Below are 27,484 nucleotides of genomic sequence, written 5' to 3'. Positions count from 1 at the left end.
TTTTTCAAACTCTCTGATAGTGGACTGAGCAAATACTTGTTGAGGCGAAACTTCATATGAATCTTTAAATTGCTTTACTTCACAGGGAGTGAATATACAGAGAAACAGTGATAATTAGATTCACTTAGTTCAATAAGCATTATCTTCAAGTAATGATAAAGAACAAGCTTTCACAAATAGTGGATCATCATACTTGACTCAAGCAAGGGTCTTCTAACTTTCCTTCAGCATTTCTAACCTCTTTGCTTCAGCGAAGACACCCACAGCTTTCCTTTTAACAAAAGCTGACTGCCCCCGCAGCCCTCTGTTTAAAAGTCTGACTCTAATATCAGCCTTTGGTCAAACTGACAACCCTTCCCACCCAAGAGTGAAATCCACAAGCCTAACTTGGCAATGGCCCCTGCTGAGTTCAAATGAATAAACATGTTCTGTCTGAATCCTAATCTGCATTTCCCAGCCCTGCTGTCCTGTGAATTTAATCCCTCGAGTGCCAAGTTTAGCTCAATGGCTGCATTTTAACATAGACTATACTATACCAATGTCCAATCGTTGTAATGTACTAATCAAAGCCCAAGGATAGCCCCAAAAAGAGAAGTAAAATCCAAGGATGAGGCACACCAGGCACTCTTTCTGAAGCTTTAGCAATTGATTACAGCGCATTATTATATACGAAATTTAAATCTCAACTGCAAATAACCTAACTTTTGTCCTTATGATCAGCTCACAGATACCAAATGGTTAGGACGGTCAGCTTCTATGCTGCCCAGGGTAAAGTATACTATTAATGCAATATCACAAATTATATTTAATAATAGTTTGGGCAGATGGGAGTAGAGATCCTGCAGCTTCAACATCCATGCTGACTCAGTTTCAGAATGATAGTTATCAGTATGGGAATGTTCACCACTCACCTGGATGGGTGAATTCATAACAACACTCAAGAAGTTTGACACCATACAAAGTAAAGCAGTCTGCTTAATTGGTGCTCCTGCCACTGAACAAAATATCCAGCCCTTCCACCACTGGTTCACTGTGGCTTCAGTGTGTACTATTTACAGAATGCACTACAGCAACTCGCCAAGTTTGCTTGTGCATCACCTCCGAGCCCTGAAACCTCCACCACCAATAAGGACAAGAGCAGCAGTCTCATGGGAACACCATAACTTCCAAATCACACCATCCTGATTTGAACAAATACTGGTGTTCCTTCACCACTGCTGGGTTAAAAACCTGGAATTTCCTACCTAACACCATCGTGGGAGCAACATCACCACAAGGACTGCAGCAGTTCAAGGAGAAGGCCCATCACCAGCATCTCAGGGCAGTAAGCGTGGCCTTCCCAACATCACAAGAAAGAAAAACCAAACAGCACCCAATGATTTTTTTCTAAAGTTTAAATTAGGTTAACTTTCATTTCATTTTCCAAAGTTTATTTTGTTTTCACAATTTTTTTAAGCAGCAAAACTTGTAAATCTGTATTTTTATACCTGTCTTCAGAGTATTTGAGACCATGTTAACTCTTTCTATGACATATTTGACACACTCAGCAATTCCTTTGTATATTTTGGGGCTGTCCACCTTTACCAAAGATTTGCTTGGGCTTCTCAATATTAGAAGGTTACCAGCATGCACAGGGGCTCATTAATATATTAACATTTTGTCACTGGCATTCAGCCACTTTCAACAAATTTGTGACTTCAGAACTGGATTAACAAACCTGGACATTCCAACAGTTAAATAATCTCATGGCTCGAGAAGCAGTAAAGGATCACTAACAGGTGTATTGTGATTGGCCGATAACTGCTTAGTGGCGTTAACAAAATCACATTTCCAGGAAGCACATATTTCAAAGCTACTTGCTCCTGTGATTGATAAGTTATTCATTCATTTCAAAATTAGTTTTTTGATAGAAGAGGAATGTGGAACTGCAAATGATGCAATAAAGTCAACAGTATTGTACTTAGATGTAAATCTTCAAGAAAATTGTCTTGCCATGTATTGAAATATCCTAGAGGGGATAGTCATATCCAGGAAACTATTAAATGCAATTTTTCTTTCAATAGTGATAAAAGAATCTATTGTCAGGGTTAAAAAGAATACTTGCTTGTGCAATGTTACAATATACACATTTAGAATGTGCTAGTAGACATTTCTGTATCCATGGGGCAAACTCATTGGCCCTTATACATTTTATTTCTCAATGGGAATTTCCATCAGAATACAAATGCAAGTTTCATAATCTTTCAATCTCATTCATTGGTATTTAAATGGCAAAATATGTTAGGAGGGAGGCACAAAGCAGTTACAGAATTAGGAAACAATGTTCTGACTCTTACTGTTCACTGCGTGCAATTCTCAAGTTTCTGTTCATTTGATGCACTGTTTAATCAATCAAAGGGAACCTATCATGATTGCATAATGTCATTGTTTAGTGGCACCGCCTGCTGCACTAATTTCACCAAATAATAAGCAGAGTCTGGCTCCTGAGATGTGTGAGGTAAGGGTGGGCTGAAAGCCAACACTCTGTCATGCACACTGTTATTACTGCTGCACCTGTCCAATACCAGTGCTGAAAGCTTCAACAAATCTGTGAATTAAATATTGCTCCCTTTGCTGTCAGTACATATTCCAGAACAAGATGAGGATATCAAGTCACTTCTTCCAAAGAATTTCAAATTAGCAACAAAATGAAAGTATTGTTTCAAAGAAACACATTCTAATTTCCATTTCGTTCAACTGTTCCTAAGGAATATTTTCTGCTCATTGCTAAAAAAAGGAGCAAATTTCTAATCGCCTCATTAAAGCAAGTCATGACTATTTCTCCTAACTCATTCACCATCGAACCATTTGGCTAAATTATCTTTGCAATTCAGGTTCCAGATTCAAGCCAGGTGGTTGTTGTGCATTCTATGTGGGCTATACTAAGGAGTATTACAGTAACAGGATCTCGCGTGTGTGGTTTAAAAATAAAATTAAACTGAATTTTTGTTAGACATCCCTGTAGGAAATACAATACTCACAAAGTAATTATCTGAAGTGTTCACACGTGATATGAGAAATCACCATGATTAAAATCTCATCATTGTACAACTTGTCAACACTATGGAGTAACACATAACCCCACCATTTACTTCTGGTACTCTCATCTTTCCTTTATTTGAGACAGTATCAGCCTTAAAAGTTAGAACTAACGTTATTTATTATCCAGCTCAAATGGTTGAATATCACAATTCACAAACTTCCTTATTTGAATAATACACTCATTAGATTATGGATGTCCACTCTGCCCATTGTGTGACTGAACTTTGATCTCAAAAGAGTACCTTATACAATACCACTGGTACCACTGGGGATGGTTTAATTCTCCATTCAGGTAGCCTCACTGTCTGTCTTCATGGTAACTTGTGAGCATTTTACTGCTGTGGCTCTACACCCACTAAGAATTGGATTAATGCTGCATTTAATATTGGACTCCGATAACCAGTAGAGAGAGGAGACTTTAGTGCAATCAGCCTGTACTGGATTTCAACCCAAGTCTCAATGGCGAAAGGACAGTGGCTGTGTGCCTACTCACCCTTACGCTAATCATATTAAGTCAGTTTTAAGATGAAACAAAGCCAATGTACTTTCATCCCCAACACCTGGCTTCAGCACAAATTGTCATTAAATTAGTAATTTTGCCCAAGAGTTACAATTCAATGCAGAGTTTTGGACATTTTACCATTTTACTTTTTACAAAAGGTTATCTAGCCAAAAGATTTTTTGTTAATTGCAGATTGGTTAAAGAAGACAGAAGTGGTACATCTGTGAGTTATATCAATCACTTCAATGAAGATCTTGCATTTTAAGTGGGTCAATTATAATAATGTCATTTATTCACGGTAGCTAAAAGCTTTTGTTGTACATTAAGAGGAGGTATTAGAAAGGCTGGCTGTACTTAAAAGTTGATAAATCACCCGGTCCGGATGGGATACATCCTAGGTTGCTGAGGGAAGTAAGGGTGGAAATTGCAGAGGTGCTGGTCATAATCTTCCAATCCTCCTTAGGTAGGGGAGTGGTGCCAGAGGACTGAAGAATTGCAAATGTTACACCCTTGTTCAAAAAAGGGTGCAAGGATAAATCCGACAACTATAGGCCAGTCAGTTTAACCTCAGTGGTGGGAAAACTTTTGGAAACAATAATCCAGGACAAAATTAACAGTCACTTGGACAAGTGTGGATTAATAAAGAAAATCCAGCACGGATTTGTTAAAGACAAATCATGTTTAACTAACCTGATTGAGTTTTTTGATGAGTAACAGAGAGGGTTGATGAGGGCAATGTGTTTGATGTGGCGTATATGGACTTCCAAAATGCACATATTAGGTTTGTCAGCAAAATTGAAATCTATGGAATAAAAAGGGCAGTGACAGCATGGATACAAAATTGGCTAAGTGACAGGAAACAGAGAGTAGTGGTGAACGGTTGTTTTGCAATCTGGCGGAAGGTATACAGTGGTGTTCCCCAGGGGTCGGTACTAGGACTACTGTTTTTTTTATATATATTAATGACTTGGACTTGGGTGTACAGGCCGCAATTTCAAAATTTGCAGATGACACAAAACTTGGAAGTGTAGTAAACAGTGAGGTAGATAGTAATAGACTTCAAGGAGGACATAGACAGGCTGGTGGAATAGGCGGACACATGGCAGATGAAATTTAACGCAGGGAAGTGCAAAGTGATACATTTTGGCAGGAAGAATGAGGAGAGGAAATATAAACTAAATGGTACGCAGTAACTGAGAGACCTGGGGGTATATGTGCACAAATCTTTGAAGGTCGCAGGACAGGTTGAGAAAGCAGTTAAAAAAAGCATACAGGATCCTGGGCTTTATAAATAGAAGCATAGAGTACCAAAGCAAGTTATGTTGAACCTTTATAAAACACTGGAGTATTGTGTCCAATTCTGGACACTGCACTTTAAGAAGGATGTGAAGGCCTTAGAGAGGGTGCAGAAAATATTTACTAGAATGGTTCCAGGAATGAGGGACTTCAGTTACGTGGATAGACAGGAGAAGCTGGGGTTGTTCTCCTTATAGCAGAGAAGGTTGAGAGGAGATTTGATAGAATTGTTCAAAATCATGAAGGGTTTTGAGAAAGTAAATAAAGAGAAACTGTTGCCATTGGCGGAAGGGTCGAGAACCAGAGGACACAGATTTAAGGTGACTGGCAGCGAGTAGTTACAATCTGGAATGCGATGCCTGAAAGGATGGTGGAAGCAGATTCGATCGTGGCTTTCAAAAAGGAATTGGATAATACTTGAAGGGAAAAAATTTGCAGGGGTGCGGCGAAAGAGCGGGGGAATGGGACTAACTGGATTGCTCTTACAAAGAGCCGACACGGGCTCAATGGGCTGAATGGCTTCCTTCTGTACTGTAACCATTTTATGATTCTATGATACTAGGGCCACTGCTTTATGGTGTAAATCCCACTCTTGTTACATGGGATTACAAGATTATTACCAATTTTTCAGATATTGCATGCTGCAATGCCATCCATTGTTCCATGAAAATTGCAAACCAGTGGTCCTGCATCTTCATTAATAAAAACCTTCTTTCGGACATTATCAAAATCACGCGCTCAAGACAGACACATGGTTCATATGGTTTCCAATAGCTTTGTCTATTACACATAGAATGGATATAGTTCAGAATTATTTACACAATGTTGTAAGAAAATGCTATTTTCTAAACAATGGGGGCAATTTTAACCTGACCCGAACGTCAGGTAACCCACGGGATCGTTGGAATGCCGGTTTTACACCCCACCCAATTTTACTGTCCGTTGAAATCACATGGAGAATAATATTGGGAGGGGTGTAAAACCAGCGTTCCAACCGATCCTGTGGGGTTCCCGCCCGGCGAGATAGGTTAAAATTACCCCCAATTCTAGCAATATATAGGTTCTTCAGTGGCTGGACATGGATCTCAGCTCACAATACCCCACATGATGAGTTATTCAATGAAACAAAAAGGCGACAGGCAATTCTTCACATGGAAGGAGGCAAGGAAAAAATATTAAATGTCAGAGAACAAGTCACCCCAGGTCACTCTTGTCACCACCCAGTAACCAAATAAATTGATATATTTTGTAGGGTCGTGATTATGAGCAGAGAAGTTGCTGAGAGTATAAAAAGACCAACTTTCTCACTCATCAGTGACTGGAAGAAAAAATGTCCAAAAGAGCATCAAACTTGGGAGAAAAAAGAAGAGTGCTTGGAGTGAGATCCAAAAAGGGAGAAATATTCTTTTCCTTGTAAAAAATCCCACAAAATTAAAACTTGAAAAAAAATTATAAATGGGATTTTCTTCTAATGGCACTTTATTCTGGATACGATATCATGGGTATTAGGAGTTTAAAAAGTCAGACATAAATTTAGCTTAAAATACATTTAATAATTTTTTAAAACTTGTAATATTACAATAGAGGGTGTATATTCAGTAAATATATAGTATGATGCATATTGTATATTGGGTTTTTGCCAAGGGTCAAAAATCCAAAAAGAAATGAGAGGTGCGAACAGATGGCACTTAGAATGTACTGCCATTGTGCACAAACGGAGGCACAGAAAGACAAAAATTGATTAATTGTGTTCAGTTAATGTGTAAAAAGGCTTTCTCAATACAGATGAAGTGCTAAAAATCTATAAATATCTTTGGTGGAAGAACAAGTGCAATATTTCTGCATCCAGCAACAGTAGGGCTTGAAATGAATAAGCAGGTTTATAGTTCCTTGTAATATAGCTAATATGAAGGTTAATTTGGGGAATAAATACAGTTAACAGATAATGTTATAACTGAGCTTCACTAAACTCTTAAATTTGTAGATGCCTTGAGCTTCCTAGCCAGAAAATGTCAGATTTTCCAGACCTGGGCAAAGCATCGAATAAACTTCATGCAGAATAGGGGGTGCACTGTTACATTTTGGTGAGAGCTATGTTGGATCCACTAGGCTATGAGGTAGTGTACCTGAGCTCCATAAAAGCCATGTCTTCAACATCACAGTGGCATCTATAACTGAAGTCTTATAAATTGACCTAATGCTCTGTTCAACAATATATTCAGACACTTTGTGAAACAATTCAAATGTCTTTGTGTCTGAATTGATGCAAGGTAATATGGCACATATCAGCAAATTAAAAATCTGGAACTAAAGGCTTTTATAAATGAGACAATTAAGGATAAAGTATCAGTCACCCATATTTGGATTTATAGCCATCATTTTTGCACCTGTGACTTTAATGAGGTTTTCAAAGACTCTGAAATGGCACTAAAATAAGTTAGATGTACATTGCACACAGAAATATTGCAGTCCACTTATTATCACTGTTTTTTAACATTGTGTTTTGCAGCACAGAATTTATAAAAGGTCAGTTGGAGAATTAACCAGTGGGTCAAATATATATTGCCATGATTCTGCTGCTGTTTTGCAGGCAGCAATTGTCTCCATCACAAGTATTTTCTCACTGGCTCGCGCACTGGTGATAATGTACAACCAAGCTAGCAGAATTGCTGACCTGCAGCTATATTTTTAATTTTTTAAGATTTAACAGTTGTTATCCTTAGCAATGAACAGCCAAAAGTATTAATTAAAATGGTTGCATCGTATCCCATCCCGAGTGGATCTAAATTTCAGCCATGTGTTTAAATAGCATTCAGGTGCTAAAATGGGTATTTTTAAAATTTTTGGCTTGCACTTAACAACAGATTTTCCACTCTTGCCATTCTTTTTTTCTGCCATAAAAACATTCGAAAAGTAGCTTCAGTGATGATACTTTAGATAGTTATCCATTACTATTCACTGTAAGAGACAGCCACTTAATATTCATTTATAATACATCTCTTTTTATCAAGACTACTTCTTTTTGGGTTAAAGCTCTTCAGTTAGTTTCAACTGCAAGTACATTTCAATATTTGCATACCTTGCCCAGGTGTTTTCAGATTTACCTTAGATTAATGAATCAGCATCTCGTGAAATTAATAGATTATATTAGCACAGATCAGAGTACCCATAATTTCAGCATTTAAGGTGATGAATAGTGTTAATTAGTATAACTGCTCTATGAATACATTACTTTGCCCTTTTAGCTACTGTAATAGTCTTAACGCCATTTGTATCTCATCTGATTTGCATTACAGTTTAGATTTACTTGCTCTGAAGTGGCAGACTTGACAGTAAATTCAATAATTCTAAGGTTTGTTATATCTAATGATTTGGCTCAGTCTTTTCTCTTGGCAGCAAGGTTACTTCTTGATTATTGAGTTTATTTATTGTTTAACCTTGCAGTAACATTTACTGCCAAGTGAAACAGTTTGCCCACTGGCATTAATGCTGGCTGCAATAAGTTACCACACCAAAGGGGTGTGAAAGGGTAATGAAGACATGGCAATGGAATTACTAATCTCAATTTTTCACAAGTCAGCAATTCTGCCAGCAGTCCATGAGGGAATGAAATGGTGTGGAGAAAGATGTTACAGCCTGGTCTTAATAAACTGTTCTGTTCTAGCTGAATTTCTCATTATACAACAACAACAACCGGCAATGTAGGACAGTGAGCACATATACTCTCAACTACAGGTTTGCTGCTCAGCTTCAGCTACATTCATGTGCAATGCCAAGTTCCAAATCCAGAAGCAGCAAACCACACTGAAGCTCCAACATGTCAGGCCATGAAGCAGTAGTGTACGGGTTCATCCATATGAGTTCCCTACCAAGTGGAATCTCCACCTCCGACATGATATGAGAACCAGGGCACAAGGATGAAGTTCGGTGCTTCCCCACAATAAGGCAAGAAACACTGGAGGGCAAATCAACCCAGGACACACTCCTGCTCATCATAATGGCCAGCTGAACAGTAATATTGGAAGAGGCCTGGAATTAGTTAACTTATTAGTTCATTTTCCAGCTGACAGTAGGGTAAAATCTAAGGAGGAAGAAAAATTAGGTACATGTTAAAATCTGAATTTTGGCCCAGTTTATGAATTACGTGACCCCTCAACAAAAATAAGTTACAACATTTTTTTTTTGAAAAGTGCCTTGTATGCAAATAGAAGTAATTTATAATCTTTGGTCATTGCTGTACATATGCAGTGTGGTTTTCCAAGTTGCAGCAAATATTTCTCTCCAATAGCCTGGTGTTAGCTGGAGGGGAGAAACTTGACTTTTATTTTTCTTCCTTTTACATTCTCTGCCAGTCTGGTGGTAAGATAAGTGGTGTATTAGATTTTCCTGATAGGCTAGTGGGTGGAGGATATATTTAGTTTTATGGACTGTTTGAAGAGATTCTTTCCTCTTGCACATTATTGTTCTATCTTGATTAGGAGTGGAATGTCATTCCTCCTTCAAGTGATCCAATTTTGAAATAGTGAAATTTCAAACTAATCCCCTTCCCCAACCTGCTTACTGTATCATAATATGTGCTTGACATTCCAATAATAATCAAACATCACCAAACTGTTTATCTTTCCTTTTGATAATTGTTTATGCTTTATAAGATATCAGAACATCTGGACTGTTAATGAGATATTGTGGATTTTTTTTTACTCCTTTTACTTGTCAATTTTCTCCCCCAGGTCATTGACTCCTTGCTGAGATAAGATTCAATGGGCACTGGTCACCTTCTGATTCTTTAGCCAAATCATCATTATTCGTATGTGACAGTCAGCATTGGCAGCCTATTCAAGCACAGGAAAAGGGGGAGAAGGGTACAGTTAACCTCAAACCTGATAGTAATCAGGAGCAGCACCCTGGCCTATTTTCCCGTTTGCTATTACCAGCATTTTAAATATTTAAATAAATTAATGCATGCTCTGCTGCATTTTTCCACCAATGTCAATATTTCAAAAAAGTAATAAATGGCTAACCACAGGAGAACTTAACTTCATATTTAGGCTTTTCTGAGGGAGTTTAAAAGAAAATTAATATCAGTATAACGTTTTGCAAATCAACTTTCATACTTTGATTTCCTCAATTCTTTTGTCCCACTAGAAAAACCTAGTGAACTAATATGCAACAGCAAGGCATACATGCAACTTGAAATATCCAAGGATAGGAATGGTAACTCCCCTGTGTTCAATTATATCTCCAAGTAACTGCAAGCATTCAATGTGTACTGTTTAGATTTGAGGGAAACCAGGTATTAATTGTACATTGCATAAAATAAAGAAGGTAAAAGTTTTAGATAAATGGGCTAATGTCTACATTGAAGCCCAGTCATTGCCATAGTGGATTTGGAAGAATGAAACAAAACTTATCTATTGCAGAATAGACCCTTAACTGCTCGGCAGTCTTAATTTGTTTAATAGCCACAACTATACAACCAAAATGCATAAGTAATTAATTTCAATATTCAAATAGCCTTATCAACAATGCAGAACAGGATTTCTGCGCAGACACACACACACACACACACACATCAGGAACCTATATCTATGTTTATTCACCTGAATGTGACCTGGAAGCTATTGGGAAAGAGCATAGATATCTAAATACCAGTGTAATGATCACACTGGCAAAACAGATTGTTTTAATATGTCCTTGAAAAGCTAATGGTTATATCTGCAATAGCAATCACATGACATTACCGTAATATACAGATATTATGTAACCTTTATTATCTCACTTTTTAAAAAAGAAATCGCTGCATAGACCTGCTCTTAGTATAGTGGGCAGAGTTTTGTGGAGAATAAAATCTTGCACTTGCTGATTGAAAACTAAAAAAAAAATCTAAGCATCAGGGCAATGTTCATAATCATTATTAGGGTCTTATGAATTAGGAAATGGAAGTCCGTTAAAAGAGTCATGGCATGAATATACTGCGAAAAATTACTGAGAAAACAAAATTAGAGGAATGTATAATTGGGCAAAAAAAGTTTAATACTTGTATTCATTGGAGCACCTTATCACGTTGTTGGAATGTCTGAAAGCACTTCACACATTGAATTGCTTTTGCAGTACAATGACTTGTTATATAGAAAGCTGCAAGTAATATAGTGCTTCATTAAGTGGATAAAATTGCCATATTCACAATTATCCTTTCATAATCTGAGCCATAAGGATAAGCTGTGGCCCTAACTAGCTTAAGCAGCTGGAACCATTTCCCAAAACACTCTTTAAAAACAAAATAATACTGAGCTTGATTTAAGAATCACAAATTCCCACAACATAAATCATCCATACACTTCCTTTAACTGCTTGGTAAATAAATGAAGCAGTAACTACAGGTTTAATGTTAACTTCACAATACAATAAAGACGGAAAAATGATGTCGAATAGCATCTAATAAACCAATGCCAAGAAAGAGCTGATATGGTGACGATCATGTTTTCTGTACACTGGGACAGCATTCCTACCAATGCAACAGAAACCATTATTGAAAAATGCCATTATTTAAAGCCACAATAATAGAGTTCACATACTGCTGGCAATTTTGTGAACCAGTGTTGTGAAATGCACAGCTTTCAATGCACCAATTCAATAAAGTATTGTACAAGGAGAATACAGAGAGAAGTATAAAATCAGAGAAGCCTTTGGGGATTATTCAACTCTCAACATTTTCTTTTGAGTGCAAAAAGTACTCTTCAGATAAAGGAATCTCAAATATCCCCTACAGCTTTAGCAGGTTTTATTTTAAGGACATAATGAAGCCAGAAGAAAAAAAAACTGTTTCAGAATTGCAAAACTGCAAAATTATGGCAAAAACATTTGACAACTATTTTTCCCTACTTAAATGTTGTAGGTGAAGCAGAAGTAGAAAGATCTCTCAACTATAAGTGCTTATTAATTTATAACTTACAGCTCAATTATTTGACAACAAATATCATGCTGATTGTACATGCAGATGGTGAAAAATAATAGTGAAGGACAGAAGTTCATTATTCCATTAGCTGCCATTGTACATAATGTAAAGGACCCACCGCAAACAACAAAATTACTATCTTAAACAAATGAGAGGCGCTACTTGAAAACTCTTATTAAAAATATAATTTCCCACAGTTACCGTCTTAAAAAAAAGGTATTTATAATACACCTGTACTTGGAGCAATCAGGACATAACTGAGACTCAAAATGTTTGAAGCCTTCCCAATAATCATAATGCAGAATATTTCACAAAGAAAACAATATGTACCAGAGAGATTTATAGACTTTTTTTTTAATTTGAATGGTCCAACTCAAGGCTTCTATTTGCACTTCACAAATGAGCATTAATCTCAAAATTAGAAATTTGGAGTACCCCAACCTGAACACAAGCTTCCAGCAGCAGCATTCTGAGCTGGTTGCTAGCGAGTTATATAAGAGCAGCCTGGGGATGACTCTCTGCCAAATTTCCCCTACCCTTTGGGAAGTGCCTGGCCTCATGTGGCCTTTCCCCATTGTTAAGCAGCTAAGATCAGGAACTCAGCAGAGTGAAAGTCAAATCTGTGCCCCATCATTCAGTTACATTGCAAAATTTTCATTTTATCCTCACGTGCCAAGCTTCTTGTGGCAAAATAATCCCACCTAGCATTATATCAGATAGTTTTATTCATAGTGACACACTATTTATAATGGGTAAATGAAACTGAGCGCTGGTATGGATAATCTAGACAACTGTGACAGCAGTTGGGAGATCACTTCACATTTCCTCTTCAATGTAGCATGAACAGATGGGGTGTTTATGATAAGGCTGACGCAGGCTGCACTTCCAAGAATGACAGGCTGAATCCACTGGAGACCCAGTGCAAGCATGGAACAGTCAATCATGGGCAGAGCAGGAACAGTATGGAATATTCATGCTCAGGATGAATTTCCCACTTGGCCAATATTCCTTTCAACTACTGGGGTATATAGTGCACATATTTTGACTCAACTCAAATTCAGTAACAACGGCACTGGTGCTGAAACTATTAAAAGCATGATTTACCCATCTTATGATTATGTCTACATACATTATATTAATATGTACTGATATTTTAAGAACCCAAGTACAGCAGCTGGCCAACTTACATTATAAAATAGAAAAGCCATTCTAAGCTTCTAAGAAGGGTTATTTTTTAAAACATGCTTACAGAATATCCCTTTGACATTTTGATCAAGAAAAGGATAAATTAATACTTTAATTAATATTTATACTTATTTTAGGTGATTACATTAACTACATGCCTGCAACAGATTTTTTTTGTTAATGTAACCCAGCACTGAATGCAAGAGACAAAATGCATATTTTTAGTCAACCATTTAACTGATTATAGAGGGCAAAAATGTACTTCCTGCAAAATGTAATGTCAAATTTTCATATTTAATATCTTGAAAAATGCACAGCTTTAAAATTTGTATTCTTATCCCCTACAAAAGACACAATTGTTCTGTTGTTTTAATAAATATATCCTCCAAATGGTGATGCAGTTAGACTGGTAAAAAACCCAAAAAAGTGGATACACAGAAAGCATTTCACAAATGACTTAAGTTTCTGCAATGCCCGTGGAATGATGATTTGTTGTAACTGACAGGAATAGCAGCAACAAACAGGATGTGAATATGAGAACTTAAACCAAAGCTACAATTAGATAAACGGAGAAGATGACCTCCCCACTCCCACTACAAAGGCTGATGAGTTTTCAACCCGAGAAAGATCACAATGATTGACACACATGGGCTGCCATTTCAACAGAATATCCTTTCAGTGCAATGTTCATACGACATATGCTTCAAACCATTCAGTTTCACATTCTAACACTGCGTCTTGGCAGGAACTAGCGTAAAATATTTACTAGCTATCTTTGTAACTGTGGTGAATATTTAATCAATGATCAATAATGGAAATGCCCCCTCGAATATCACCTGCAAATGATCAGATACTACTAACCCATATCAAGTAGTTTCCTCGGTTAAAAATGCATGGAAGTGGTGAGTACATTTCATGACAACGTTGACACCAGTTTTACAAAGTGGGGTTCCACCAAAGTGGGGGGGACGAGGTTGCAACTTTCCTTCATGCTCACAATCGTTATTCAGAGACCCTCCCCCTTGCTGGGAAACGTGCATGCAAAAGGTAAGGGAAGGATCACGTAGTCAGCTATAATGCTCCCATGGTCGAAAGACATGCCAGCACTCACGATCTAGGCTCACATGAGGAGCAAACAATTTAAAACAGTTATCTTGGGGTCGTACACATCATAATATTTCGATCACCTCTATCAGAGAAAACTCAATCAATTAAATTCAAAATCAATTAAAATTTGGAAAAATACATTGAAAGGGAAGTGCTGCATTTACAGAGTGGTAGGATACTGATTTCAGCTTGCAGTTCCCCACATAGCCAATTCCGGATTTTGGCTACTTCATTGTGGAACGTAGGAAAATGCAGGACATTTCCTCAGCAAGAAGGGAGAGAAAAATTAGCCCAGATTAGTCTTGTATACTTCCTAAAACACTTGCAGAATAGCACCGATAGAAGCAAAATTTAGTGAATCGTGGGGAGGAAAAAGTCAAAAAGAGCAGCATTAATTTAAATATTAAAATAAGGGTCCTACGTCTGGGTTTTAATCTTAACCAGGAAGCCATTGCCTTAACAGTCGGGAAGAATGCTGAAGAGGTGTTGTTTAAAGGATACTCACCTCCAATAAGCTAAGGCTCTGTTTGTACTTGATAGGCTACTGGAGAGTGCTTTGCTGATTTTTGACAGTATTATTGGCTATTTTTTCTGCGCTGAACTCGGACAGTGATTTTTGGGAGATCCTGCACTCTGTCAAAGGATTGCTTTTCCAACATTGTTGTAACATGGGTATTCTGTTTGGTCTGCTTTTGGGGCTGCGACGTGAGGAGCAGAGGTGGTGGCGGCGGCGGCAGCAGCAAGGAAGGCAGCAGAACAAAGAGGGCGAAGGAGAGAAGGACAAGAGAGGCAACAAGGGCACTGGTTAAGAGTGTGGTGGGGGAGCAGATGTGCTGTCATCTGCCTCTCCCAGGGAGCCAGTGGCACTTACATGGGGCTGCACCTCAGCACTCAAAACTGCTCTGCGCAAGAACAGAGTGCAGGAGTGATGAGACACTCCCAAATCCCCAATCAATCCTGTCCTTCATGCTTTTCAAGCAGAGGACATGCTGGAGCCCCAGAGCCAAGATGATGGCAGTCCGAGTTTCCATCAAAGCTGTCAGAGCTGCCACCAGGGGCTCCATCACTGTGTGTCACAATGCCATGTTCATAGACCACTCACTCCATGGCTGACTGCATAGTCTGCATACCGTGCGTGAAGATCCTGCACTAGTTGGACTTGAACTCCATTCAACCTCTGTTTTCAGCCGATTACGAATTTAGGAGCCTTTGAATCCAGAGTTGGAAATAAACATTTTTGAACACTATTAGGTTTATTCCTCCATTATCAGACCTTTATTATTTTGTCATACTTCATCTGAACCTTGGTGACCTCCAACAGCTCCAGCCTACCCCACTGATTAGATCACTTTGACCAAAAAGGTGTACTTCATTTCTTAATTTGAGGTCAGTTTTAAACAATTACAAATTTAATTAGGGACAGTCTTCGTATCCTGGCACTGACTGGAAACAAAGTGGGCATCAAAGTGCTCAGTGAAACACTGCAGTGTCGAGATTTCCTGGTGGCCTCCATTACCATGGAGAGGCTGGATATCAGAGCCACTAGAAATGCTCTATTGGGCATAAGGTACATTGATAGAAAGATGCAACAATGGCACCCATAAGTAGGAGATAGCTGACTAAAGGGTTCGAAGGCAACAAAAGTATAGAAATAGCAATCTGAAAGCTTGAAATTCTCCTGGTAAACCAGACGGCAAAGGATCCAGTGAGCTGCAGTTGAGAGTCTCCTTTTATACTGCTTCAGGAGCTGCCATACACCAATCCTGCTACGTTTTGCTAGTGGGTCTAAGACTGGGCAGGGCATCTGCAATTTTGAGTTAAAGCGCAGTAGGGGAGGGTATAATGTCCTTGGATCGCAACTTTGGCCTTTTAATTAGGACCCTGCTTGCCTGGGATGGGCGCCTAACACGCAGCCAGAATCTGGTGTTGAATATGAGAAGGGGGGGGGGGGGGGGAAGCCTCCAGATGTGATTTTAACCCTGCGCCCGCCGGGTGGATTGGATTAAAATGGACCCTCACATTTCCTCACTTTTTTGGGCAAAGTGCAGTCTAGGAATACAAAAGAATTCTCCTTGTCCTTCTGTCCCTTGGTTAGTCTTCACTGGGGGAAAAAAAAACTCAGTTTGCAGAGTGGGAATACACAGGGGCATGATGAGTGAGAGAACACTGATGACATTGAGGATGACAAGGAAGCAAGAGAGCTCCAACAGTTGCCTGCAGCCAGAGTTCTTTGGCAACAGCTCACTGAAGAGCACGTCAGCTGAACAATCCCGGCTCTACTGCATTAGGTCTTGTTGAGGGGAATGGCTGGGTCTGGAGGCAATCGAGGGATGGGGAGGGGGGGGGGGGGGGGGGAGGGGGAGCCCAGGACAAGGGAGGCCCAAGGATTCCTCCTGAAGCCCAAAATCTCTCCCAGTTGTTCGACACTCAATTAAACTGCATCCGTCCAAAGACCAACATTGGTATTCAAGTCAATTAACATTGCAGGGTCATCAGCTACTACAAGGACACTGTCTGCATACAAAGATTTCAAAAATGATTATAACTGTTATGGCTAATAGAAATTCCTATAACTAATTATTACGCTGGTGAGAGCCCCTAGTGCTCCAATAGGCCTCCCACCTATGTCATCGGGCAGGCGAAGCTGACCCTCGGCCCACCGCCCACCTGATCTGCGCTGCAACTAAAATTGGCCCCACACCATTTCCAGTAAAGTTGAGGAGAATGGGAGGCTCGTCCATTTTTTTCAACCCGTTTTATAACTCGAGTAAGAATCAAATACATACTATGTGAAGTCCCTTAAAAATATACTTTTTATTGCAGTTGCCAAAAAAACTATACATTTGCAATGCTTTTCAATATAAATCAGACCATTACTATTTAATATAGCACTCTACCCTTGTAAAATGGAAACTCAGCTGATTCAATTAGTCCCGAATGCTGATGGGGTCAAAAGTATTTTAAGGGTACAGTTACCATGCCACTTTGCTTCACTGCAAATCAGACTTCCCATGTTATGCTCTATGCTGTGTCAGGTGTCTCACACCATTTAGGCTGGTCACTGCATGATGTCTAACTGCAGTGCAATATCAGGACAGATTTAAAAAGTACTAAGGGGGTCTGCTGGACCTTCTAGACACTTTACAAACTGAAGTAATGACCCCAAATTTAAAAGGGGGCTGGTACGGTGCACACAAGTCCTGAAGCGGGCAGGGAACCCGGGAGTCCGGGGGCATGGAGGCCCGGCCGTTGAGAATAAAATTCTCCCAGAGTCCCAGCCAGATCCACTACCTGTCCGGTGGGCGGCAGCGGGAATTCAGCGGCAGAGGCCACAGCCAGGGACCTGTGAAAACGGTTCCCAGCAGTCAGTTGAGGGGAATGGCTGGGCTCTGGAGGCAATCGAGGGGAGAGGAGGTGGGGAAGCCCGGGACAAGGGAGGCCCCATCTTCCTCCTGAGGCCCATGAAGCATTCCTGCTCCTACTGGCCCACAAAGAAACCTAAAATTAAATGTTTAAAACGTATCTGCCTGGGCCTCTTCTGGCCCATAGTTTGGCTCCCGGCCGGTTTGACCTGACTGCTATCCCGCGAAGCCTCCGACTAATATTGCAGTCTGGTCCGGATGACATCATCGGGACCCGACCTGCATATTTAATTAAGGACCGTGCTTCCTTCCTGCGGAGCATGTTAAGATCGGAACACGGTGGGAAGGCAGCGGAATCAGAGTGGGTAAGTGACTGCCCTCATTTTACCTGCGCTCCCCAACCGGTTTCCGCCAATCGGGGGGGAAATTAAAATCAGGGCCAATGTTCTTTTTCATGTGTTGAGAAAGTGGACCTCTAAACATTCACAAATCACAGCCGGAAACCATAGTGACAAGAGTGTGATCCCAGCTAGGCAGTACAAGTTAGGTGCTGCCAGCTGCAAATTGATTCTGTAGCTACTCATCTCAGATCAGTAGCACAGCATGACCGCAGCCTAACTCGTGTTGGTTTGTCTGCTAAAGCAAGAACTTCAGAAATCTTTGTCAGACTTCAATCAACTTGTTATACAGGTTCAAGGAGGCAATATCGTTGCCAAATTCAAGATCATGCTAGATCCATTTATGTCATATTATACAATCTTTTATTTTAGTGGTGCAGTAAGTGGTTATTATATGCTGTGTCTTTAAATGGAGCTCAAGTTTTGTAACTACATTTGGAGTGGACCCTCTCCTTCACATTGTGGAATGCTACGTGGGTGGAAGTCTAATTTTTTTTTTAGATGTTAGCTGAGATATGTAACAATACAAAGTAGCATGCTCATAGAAAAGGAATCATTGAACAATTCCTTTTATTTTGTACTGGATGTTGTTTTTGAATCCAAGTCTGGGAGAACTTGTTTTATGCATGTTTGTGAGCCTCATAATGTACCTTAATTAAAATTTCATGCATGTATCATCTAATCCAGTACATCTATAATTAAATGATAACAATCACCACAGAATGACTCCATTTGGGATGAACATCAGTGTACAGATGAGCATGATGGTGTAACAAAGATATTTATTAAACAGTATGTGGATACTGTACTGGGCAGTTACCCAGGGCAGGTATCAGGAGCATAATGGAGAATATATGTGGATATATGGCACATATCCTTTTTAAGTTCTTGTTTACAAGTACATGCTCACTTCTTGGGAACAAGAAATGGTGGCATACATTTGTCAAATGGACCTCACTGGCTGATGATGCACTTGTTTCTCGAGTCATGTTCCTGTTAGAGTAAAAGTGTAAGATTCTCAAAATGCACAGATCCCCCAAAACTCGGAGAAAAACCCTAAAAAAACCCTGAGTGTGGGAAAACTTGACTATAATTCTAAAATGGAAGGATAGTTGAGAGGTCACCAGACAAAATCAACAACACACACACCGTGGAGCTTCAGACATGACTCTGTTTTAATGCAAAACCGACCGCAGGGGGTCTACAATCACTCCCATTGAAAGAGGCAACTTTTCCAGACATGGTGGGGCCATGCCTTTGTTTTAAAGCAAAGCCATCAACACCTAGGACGTTGGATACAAAAGGAAGCCTTATGTGACAAGCTCAAAATCAGAATTAACAATGACACAATGGGAGAAGCAATTTGCAATATGATTGGGACCATCAAAAAGCCATCAAAGATTCTTAAGAACTTTGTAAGAACTGTTTAAACAGACCATTGTAAGAGAGAAATTCACAAGGCGAAAGCTCTCTCACTCTCTCTGTCTTGCTGGCTGTGGTGGGCTGCTTGTCTTGGTTCTGCCTGTGTCTGGAAAGAAGAGCAGTTTCCAGAGAACAACAAGGAAAGCAGTTCGACAGGGAAAGTCAGCAGCTCTAGAAGCACGCCGACACACAAGAAGAAACCAGAGCAACAGTCCCAGTGACCGTCAGACACCTCGCGGCAACAAGGGCCTTACGAAACAACCAACCGAATATTACCACCAACCAACCGGGTAATATTGAGCCACCGCGACCAAAGAGAACCAACTCGGGAGAAAACCGAAGATCCGCAAAGTTACCACTCTACAATCTATTTCTGACTTACCTCTGGGTGAATTACTGTCAAGGTTTCGTTTGGTGAGCATTATCCCTGGTCCTTTAGAATCCAACCTCGCTAGTACAGTGGGATTGGGAGGGGTGAGGTATCCTTCTACTGTAATTTCCCTCGTGTGTACCGAAGTGTTCCCCATTTTATTAGAGTGTTAAGATCGTTGTGTTGTATTTCCTCTCTTGAATAAAGGTCAAAGTTTCTTGCACCAAAACCAGTTGTCTGCTGCACTTTGTCACAACCCCCAAATAAGTCCAAGGTCTAGAACCCAGGGAGTGGGAGCGATTCGGACCGCTCAGAAGTCAGAGGTGAAGCTGACACACACCACCACCCCCTACAAAAGTGATTGAATGCATTTGCACACCTGTGGGTAGGAATTTTCACAAGATCAGGAATTTCCACCATTATGCACCCACATTCAACCATTTCAACTGTGACAGCAATAAAATAGGATTTGAGTAAGGGGTTGGGTCTATCGTATGGGGAGGGGAAGACTGAAATATGGGAAAATCTGGGAACAGCTGGGGGAAGAGAACAGAATGCCAGCAAGGACTTGAGTGGATGCAAAAGATGCCTTTTTTGTCCTTCAGCCTTGCTTTGAACTAATTTTTTCTAGCTTCATGAGCTACATTCAATTGATGTTGCATCTTTGCATGGCCTGCTCATACATCACACAATTTTCTGTATCCCCCCAAGTAAGCAGTAGTAATATCAGTAATTCATTTTCAAATTCTTCCACAGGTTAGGATCTTGAACTCTTCGCCCAATTCTCTAGCTTCTAACCTATCTCTTGTGTACTACTCCAGGCCTCCAGCTCCTAGCTTTTCTCCCAGTTCTTCAGCTCTATCCTAAAAGCTACTTACCAACTCGTTATTGTAGGCTGGCTGCTGATGAGTGACAGTGGACTCGCTGTGTAGTGGCTTACTGAGAACTGACGGCTGCAGACTGGCTGTCATTGGTTGGCTACTGGTGGTAGGTGGCTGACTAGCTGTGGTTTGGTTGGCTGCATCTGATGGTTAAGCCTCTTCTAGTAGCTGGCTGTGGATGAGTGAGTTCTAGTGGCTGCCTGATGATTGCTGGCTGGCTACTGGTGGTGGCTGGCTGGTTTGACTGGCTGTGATAGCGGTCCAGTGGCTTTGAGTAGCTGGCCAATGGTTTTGCATGGGGTGGCTTTTGGTGGTTGCTGTTGTTTGTTGAATGACTTCTGGGTGGGATGGCTGCAGCCTGGTGGGTTGGCTACCCTTCCAGTCTGTATGGCTCAACAATAAAATCATAGAATAAACAGGGGAGCATATTTTGTGTGGTTTAATTGTATGATTTTTTTTACACATCATGAAGTAATGTTCATATATTAAGTATATATATGAAAATGTGTGCTTCAAAATGTACAAAATATAGAGTGTCTAAAAGCTATGTTTTTTGCAGGAAAATGCCCCCACACCATAAAAAAAAGTTTGGACAAGATATCAACACCCCCACATTCTGCTTTTCACAATGTCACCTGTTCCAAAGCACGGTCTGGAAGGAAAGACAAAAAAAAAATTGATAAAAAAATCCAACACGGAGAAATGTTCTTGGTCTCCACAATGTTATGGGACTGGACAAAACCAGCTGGAGAATACTATTGCTAACATTTTTAATTGGTCAGGTTACAAACTAAATAACGCATTCCTTGCCATTCTGCGCAGCATCTACTGAAACTCTTCATGAATGTTGAACGTTTTGCAAAAGCCACTCTCTATGATGAGATTTACATGTAATTTGCACAGGCATTAATATGTATCACACAACAGACAGAAACAAGCTGCAAATCTGCTCAAAATTAGAAGAAAAGTGAAGACTGCATCTGTAATTCACTTTGAGGGGTCTGAAAGGTGGTGATTTAAATAAAGACAATATCATCTCACCACATTAAGAGTGAAGCGATGCGGCACATAATGATTTGACAGCAAATCATCTTCAAGTGCACAGTGGCCGCAAGTTGTATTGGTGCTATGCTGTTTTCAGGTTTTGATTGAGATTGTGAAGTAGGTCCCATACCCAAGGATGTGCACATACTGTTGATATGTGGTGTGAAACAACCAACTGCATCCCACTGGGTGGTGCTTCTAGTGGTGCTGGTTTTGTGAAATAATCACATTGTGATGCAACACATTCAATAACTGCCCTTCTATGCAACCAAACTCTTGAGAATTTGGAGTTATACCTGGGACTTCAGGTTAGAAACCGCGAGCTGCCAGGGATTTCACTTCTCCTACTCAAAATGTATTATGGAGTCAGAACACTGATGAAATGGAGTCCATCCTAAAAGGTTATCCTCTGCGTGCTGTCCAGAGTAATTATTAAACAGCAGTCAGAATTATCGGAGTCAGTTAAAGATTCTGACTCCGGATTTACATTACCACTTTTGTGTCACTGCAAAGTGGCAACCACTGCCACAAATGTGACAGCATAACTGCAGCCCAAAATTAATAGTCACTATAACAAAGTAATTCCAAATTAAACAAGCAATTTCTTTTTAAAAAGCTCCGTGAACTACGTAAGGGATATCAGAAAATGATTGAAATGTGCGGATGAACTATATACAAGGACAACTATTTTCTGAAATATTGTACTTAACAGTTTTTAAATGATAAGATTAAAATGCAATTTTCTACTGAAAAAAAATTTACATGCAAATTCATTCACTCTGAATGGTGTGACAGGACAACAGGTTCCAGGCCCACTGTACTCAGTTCCAGATCTGAGCCATATCAAGCAGGTAAGCACTGAGCAGAGGTTGTGCTGTCTCCCGAGGGGAGGGACCAAGAGGGAGGAGTCATGTATGATGACCTCTGCCACCTCCTCAAGGCCAATTATCTAGGCAATAGCTTGGATGTAGGTGCTGTGCTCAGGTGTCAGTCCAGAGTGACAAAAGAAAGGCAGAAACAAATATATGGAAAGAATATAGGGAAACCACCCCCAGAAAAACTTCCCTAAGAAAAAAATATTCACTGCGACATAGGGCATCAATTATTTCTGATTTCTACTTAATAACTCCTGTGGACAGCACACAAAGCCATTAATAAAAACAGAAAATGCTGGAAAAGCTCAGCATGTGAGGCAGCATCTGTAGAGAAAGTAATAGAGTTAACATTTTCTTTTTATTCGTTCACGGGATGTGGGCGTCGCTGGTGAGGCCAGCATTTATTGCCCATCCCTACTTGCCCTCGAGAAGGTGGTGGTGAGCCGCCTTCTTGAACCGCTGCAGTCCATGTGGTGACGGTTCTCCCACAGTGCTGTTAGGAAGGGAGTTCCAGGATTTTGTCCCAGCGACAATGAAGGAACGGCGATATATTTCCAAGTCGGGATGGTGTGTGACTTGGAGGGGAACGTGCAGGTGGTGTTGTTCCCATGTGCCTGCTGCCCTTGTCCTTCTAGGTGGTAGAGGTCGCGGATTTGGGAGGTGCTGTCGAAGAAGCCTTGGCAAGTTGCTGCAGTGCATCCTGTGGATGGTGCACACTGCAGCCACTGTGCGCCGGTGGTGAAGGGGGTGAATGTTTAGGGTGGTGGATGGGGTGCCAATCAAGCGGGCTGCTTTATCTTGGATAGTGTCGAGCTTCTTGAGTGTTGTTGGAGCTGCACTCATCCAGGCAAGTGGAGAGTATTCCATCACACTCCTGACTTGTGCCTTGTAGATGGTGGAAAGGCTTTGGGGAGTCAGGAGGTGAGTCACTCGCCGCAGAATACCCAGCCTCTGACCTGCTCTCGTAGCCACAGTATTTATATGGCTGGTCCAGTTAAGTTTCTGGTCAATGGTGACCCCCAGGATGTTGATGGTGGGGGATTCGGCGATGGTAATGCCGTTGAATGTCAAGGGGAGGTGGTTAGACTCTCTCTTGTTGGAGATGGTCATTGCCTGGCACATATCTGGCGCGAATGTTACTTGCCACTTATGAGCCCAAGCCTGGATGTTGTCCAGGTCTTGCTGCATGCGGGCTCGGACTGCTTCATTATCTGAGGGGTTGCGAATGGAACTGAACACTGTGCAGTCATCAGCGAACATCCCCATTTCTGGAGGGAAGGTCATTGATGAAGCAGCTGAAGATGGTTGGGCCAAGGACACTGCCCTGAGGAACTCCTGCAGCAATGCCCTGGGGCTGAGATGATTGGCCTCCAACAACCACTACCATCTTCCTTTGTGCCAGGTATGACTCCAGCCACTGGAGAGTTTTCCCCCTGATTCCCATTGACTTCAATTTTACTGGGCCTCCTTGATGCCACACTCGGTCAAATGCTGCCTTGATGTCAAGGGCAGTCACTCTCACCTCACCTCTGGAATTCAGCTCTTTTGTCCATGTTTGGACCAAGGCTGTAATGAGGTCTGGAGCCGAGTGGTCCTGGCGGAACCCAAACTGAGCATCGGTGAGCAGGTTATTGGTGAGTAAGTGCCGCTTGATAGCACTGTCGACGACACCTTCCATCACTTTGCTGATGATTGAGAGTAGACTGATGGGGCGGTAATTGGCCGGATTGGATTTGTCCTGCTTTTTGTGGACAGGACATACCTGGGCAATTTTCCACATTGTCGGGTAGATGCCAGTGTTGTCGCTGTACTGGAACAGCTTGGCTAGAGGCGCAGCTAGTTCTGGAGCACAAGTCTTCAGCACTACAGCTGGGATGTTGTCGGGGCCCATAGCCTTTGCTGTATCCAGTGCACTCAGCAATTTCTTGATATCACGTGGAGTGAATCGAATTGGCCGAAGACTGGCTTCCGCGATGGTGGGGATATCGGGAGGAGGCTGAGATGGATCATCCACTCGGCACTTCTGGCTGAAGATGGTTGCAAACGCTTCAGCCTTGTCTTTTGCACTCACGTGCTGGACTCCGCCATCATTGAGAATGGGGATGTTTGCAGAGCCTCCTCCTCCCGTTAGTTGTTTAATTGTCCACCACCATTCACGACTGGATGTGGCAGGACTGCAGAGCTTTGATCTGATCCGTTGGTTGTGGAATCGCTTAGCTCTGTCTATAGCATGTTGCTTCCGCTGTTTAGCATGCATGTAGTCCTGTGTTGTAGCTTCACCAGGTTGGCATTTTTAGATACGCCTGGTGCTGCTCCTGGCATGCTCTTCTACACTCCTCATTGAACCAGGGTTGATCCCCTGGCTTGTTGGTAATGGTAGAGTGAGGAATATGCCGGGCCATGAGGTTACAGATTGTGCTGGAATACAATTCTGCTGCTGCTGATGGCCCACAGCGCCTCATGGATGCCCAGTTTTGAGCTGCCATATCCATTCTGAATCTATCCCATTTAGCACGGTGGTAGTGCCACACAACACGTTGGATGGTGTCCTCAGTGCGAAGACGGGACTTCATCTCCACGAGGAATGTGCGGTGGTCACTCCTACCAATACTGTCATGGACAGATGCATTTGCGACAGGTAGATTGGTGAGGACGAGGTCAAGTAAGTTTTTCCCTCGTGTTGGTTCGCTCACCACCTGCCGCAGGCCCAGTCTAGCAGCTATGTCCTTCAGGACTCGGCCAGTAGTGGTGCTACATAGCCACTCTTGGTGATGGACATTGAAGTCCCCCACCCAGAGTACATTCTGTGCCCTTGCTACCCTCAGTGCTTCCTCCAAGTGGTGTTCAACATGGAGGAGGACTGATTCATCAGCTGAGGGAGGACGGTAGGTGGTAATCAGCAGGAGGTTTCCTTGCCCATGTTTGATCTGATGCCATGAGATTTCATGGGGTCCAGAGTCAATGTTGAGGACTCCCAGGGCCACTCCCTCCTGACTGTATATCACTGTACCGCCACCTCTGGTGGGTCGGTCCTGCCGGTGGGACAGGACATACCCAGGGATGGTGATGGAAGAGTCTGGGACGTTGGCTGAAAGGTATGATTCTGTGAGTATGGCTCACATCTTCCAGTTCTGACGAAAGGTCCTCGACCTGAAACGTTAACTCCATTACTTTCTCTACAGATGCTGCCTCACTTGCTGAGCTTTTCCAGCATTTTCTGTTTTTATTTCATATTTCCAGCATCCGCAGTATTTTACTTTTGACACAAAGCCATTACATCTTTTAAAAAAGATGGTCTTCTAATTGACTCGGTTTGATTTCTTTAGGGAAAGATTATCCATGCACCATGGCATTTTATTTACAGCACACAAAAGACCGAGAACACAAATCAAACTTAGTGACATGTTAGATCAATAGGAGCACAAAGACTTCACAGATTCTGACTTCAAGAATACTTGAAGTACAATGTTAGAATTTTTACTCATTACGTCCCACTGTTATAACATCAAAATCATAAAAACACATTGTGAATTTTATAAAGAGAGTATTATGACTATCAGATTAGCAAAAATAAAAGCTCAACAGCAGAGGACTCCCATTATTTAATGATTCAGCTGGGATATAATCTCAGCTCCAGACCTCCTTCAGGTACAGAGGGTAATATCCTCTAGCTAATAGGCACCTTTATGAATGACATCTATGCTGCTCTATCAGCTGCCAGAAAATCCACTTACAGAGGGCGAAAAATGGCCAATATTAACACTTTCTTCCCTTAAGACATTCACTCATATTGGTATTCCTGATAATCATTGTTTTATTTATATTTTTGTTTCTTGATAGCAATTATTCAGGCAGTAACTCAATGCTTCCTGATATTATAACAAATGTTGTATATTGTATGCTCTAAATAGTTATTTTCATGCTGGGAAATCATTACAGAAAGAAAGAAACTATTTGGTGGCAAGTCACCCAATGTGTTCCCAAATATTTCCTGGAGGATGGCTGAAGAATGGCAATGGCTGAAGCTTGAGAGCAGGTCTTCTGCTTGTCCTCTCAGCTATGGAATGATACACTGTACACAGAAAACCATGTTGTGGGGGGAGGAGGGGGTAAGGTATCACAATTTTATGGGTTTTATCCTAGATATTTGCTCGGCTTCACATAAGTGGACCTGACGACCCCTGCAGTCCAGAATGCATCATTTTTTACCTAAATCTAAATAAGTGATAGCATCACTCACCTATCATAACAGAACCCTTACTTTGTATACTGACTACTGGAATATGATTACAGAAGGTGGCCAAGTACTCCATCCTAGCAACTCACAACCATAGGCCATCAACTGGTTTATTTGCAGAAAACACATCAACAAGCAACGTACAGCTTCCACAGCAAGAACCCACAATTTTCCTACGACCTTCAGTTACAAAAAACAAAAATGCAACTTAATACCTATTTAAACATGGGCTTGTGGTGACTCAGCAGGCACCCCGGAGAGCCACCCCCCCCCCCACTCCCTTTTATAGCTTTCTTCCAGCTTGGCTCCGTTATGGAGCTGCCAGATTTCCCATTCCCAGTTCAGCGAGCTGCCCATCAGTGCTCAATGAGCACTCGGCAGCTCACCGACCCAATGCAAATGAGGCCAAATCTTGAAAATGGTTCAGGCCTGACGCTGCTGGTATCAGGCAGGCATTTCACTGTCCACTGTCCACTGCCCACCCAATGTAGACGAATGTTGAAACTTGCCCCCAACTCTATCACTGTATAGAGATTAACAATTCAAATCCCCATTGCAAGCCTAAATGAACATTCAGGCTGCTGGCTTATCGGTGAGTAAACTGCTGAATCCAGCATGACAGAAATATTACAAGGGCAAAAAAAAAAATCCAGGTTGGGCAACCAGGCAAAATCCAATTTGCCACAGTGGGAACCATTTCTAAGAAAAGTGAGGAACACAAAATTTTGCTGATTCAAGTGGCCTTTCATAACAGTCTCTTATTTCTTGA

At 41.2% G+C, this 27,484-nt stretch overlaps 1 protein-coding gene across 4 annotated transcripts in view; it reads right to left on the bottom strand.

Moving 5' to 3' along the window:
- atp2b2 (ATPase plasma membrane Ca2+ transporting 2) overlaps positions 1-27,484 on the bottom strand; it is a 572,540-nt gene that overhangs the window by 500,085 nt on the left and 44,971 nt on the right. The gene's annotated exons all lie outside the window — the stretch shown is intronic.

Source organism: Heptranchias perlo, chromosome 17 (genome assembly GCF_035084215.1).
Source record: "Heptranchias perlo isolate sHepPer1 chromosome 17, sHepPer1.hap1, whole genome shotgun sequence".
Classification (NCBI taxonomy): Eukaryota; Metazoa; Chordata; class Chondrichthyes; order Hexanchiformes; family Hexanchidae; genus Heptranchias; species Heptranchias perlo.
Note: the sequence above shows the minus strand (reverse complement) of the source record. Positions and strands in the feature narration are given on the sequence as shown.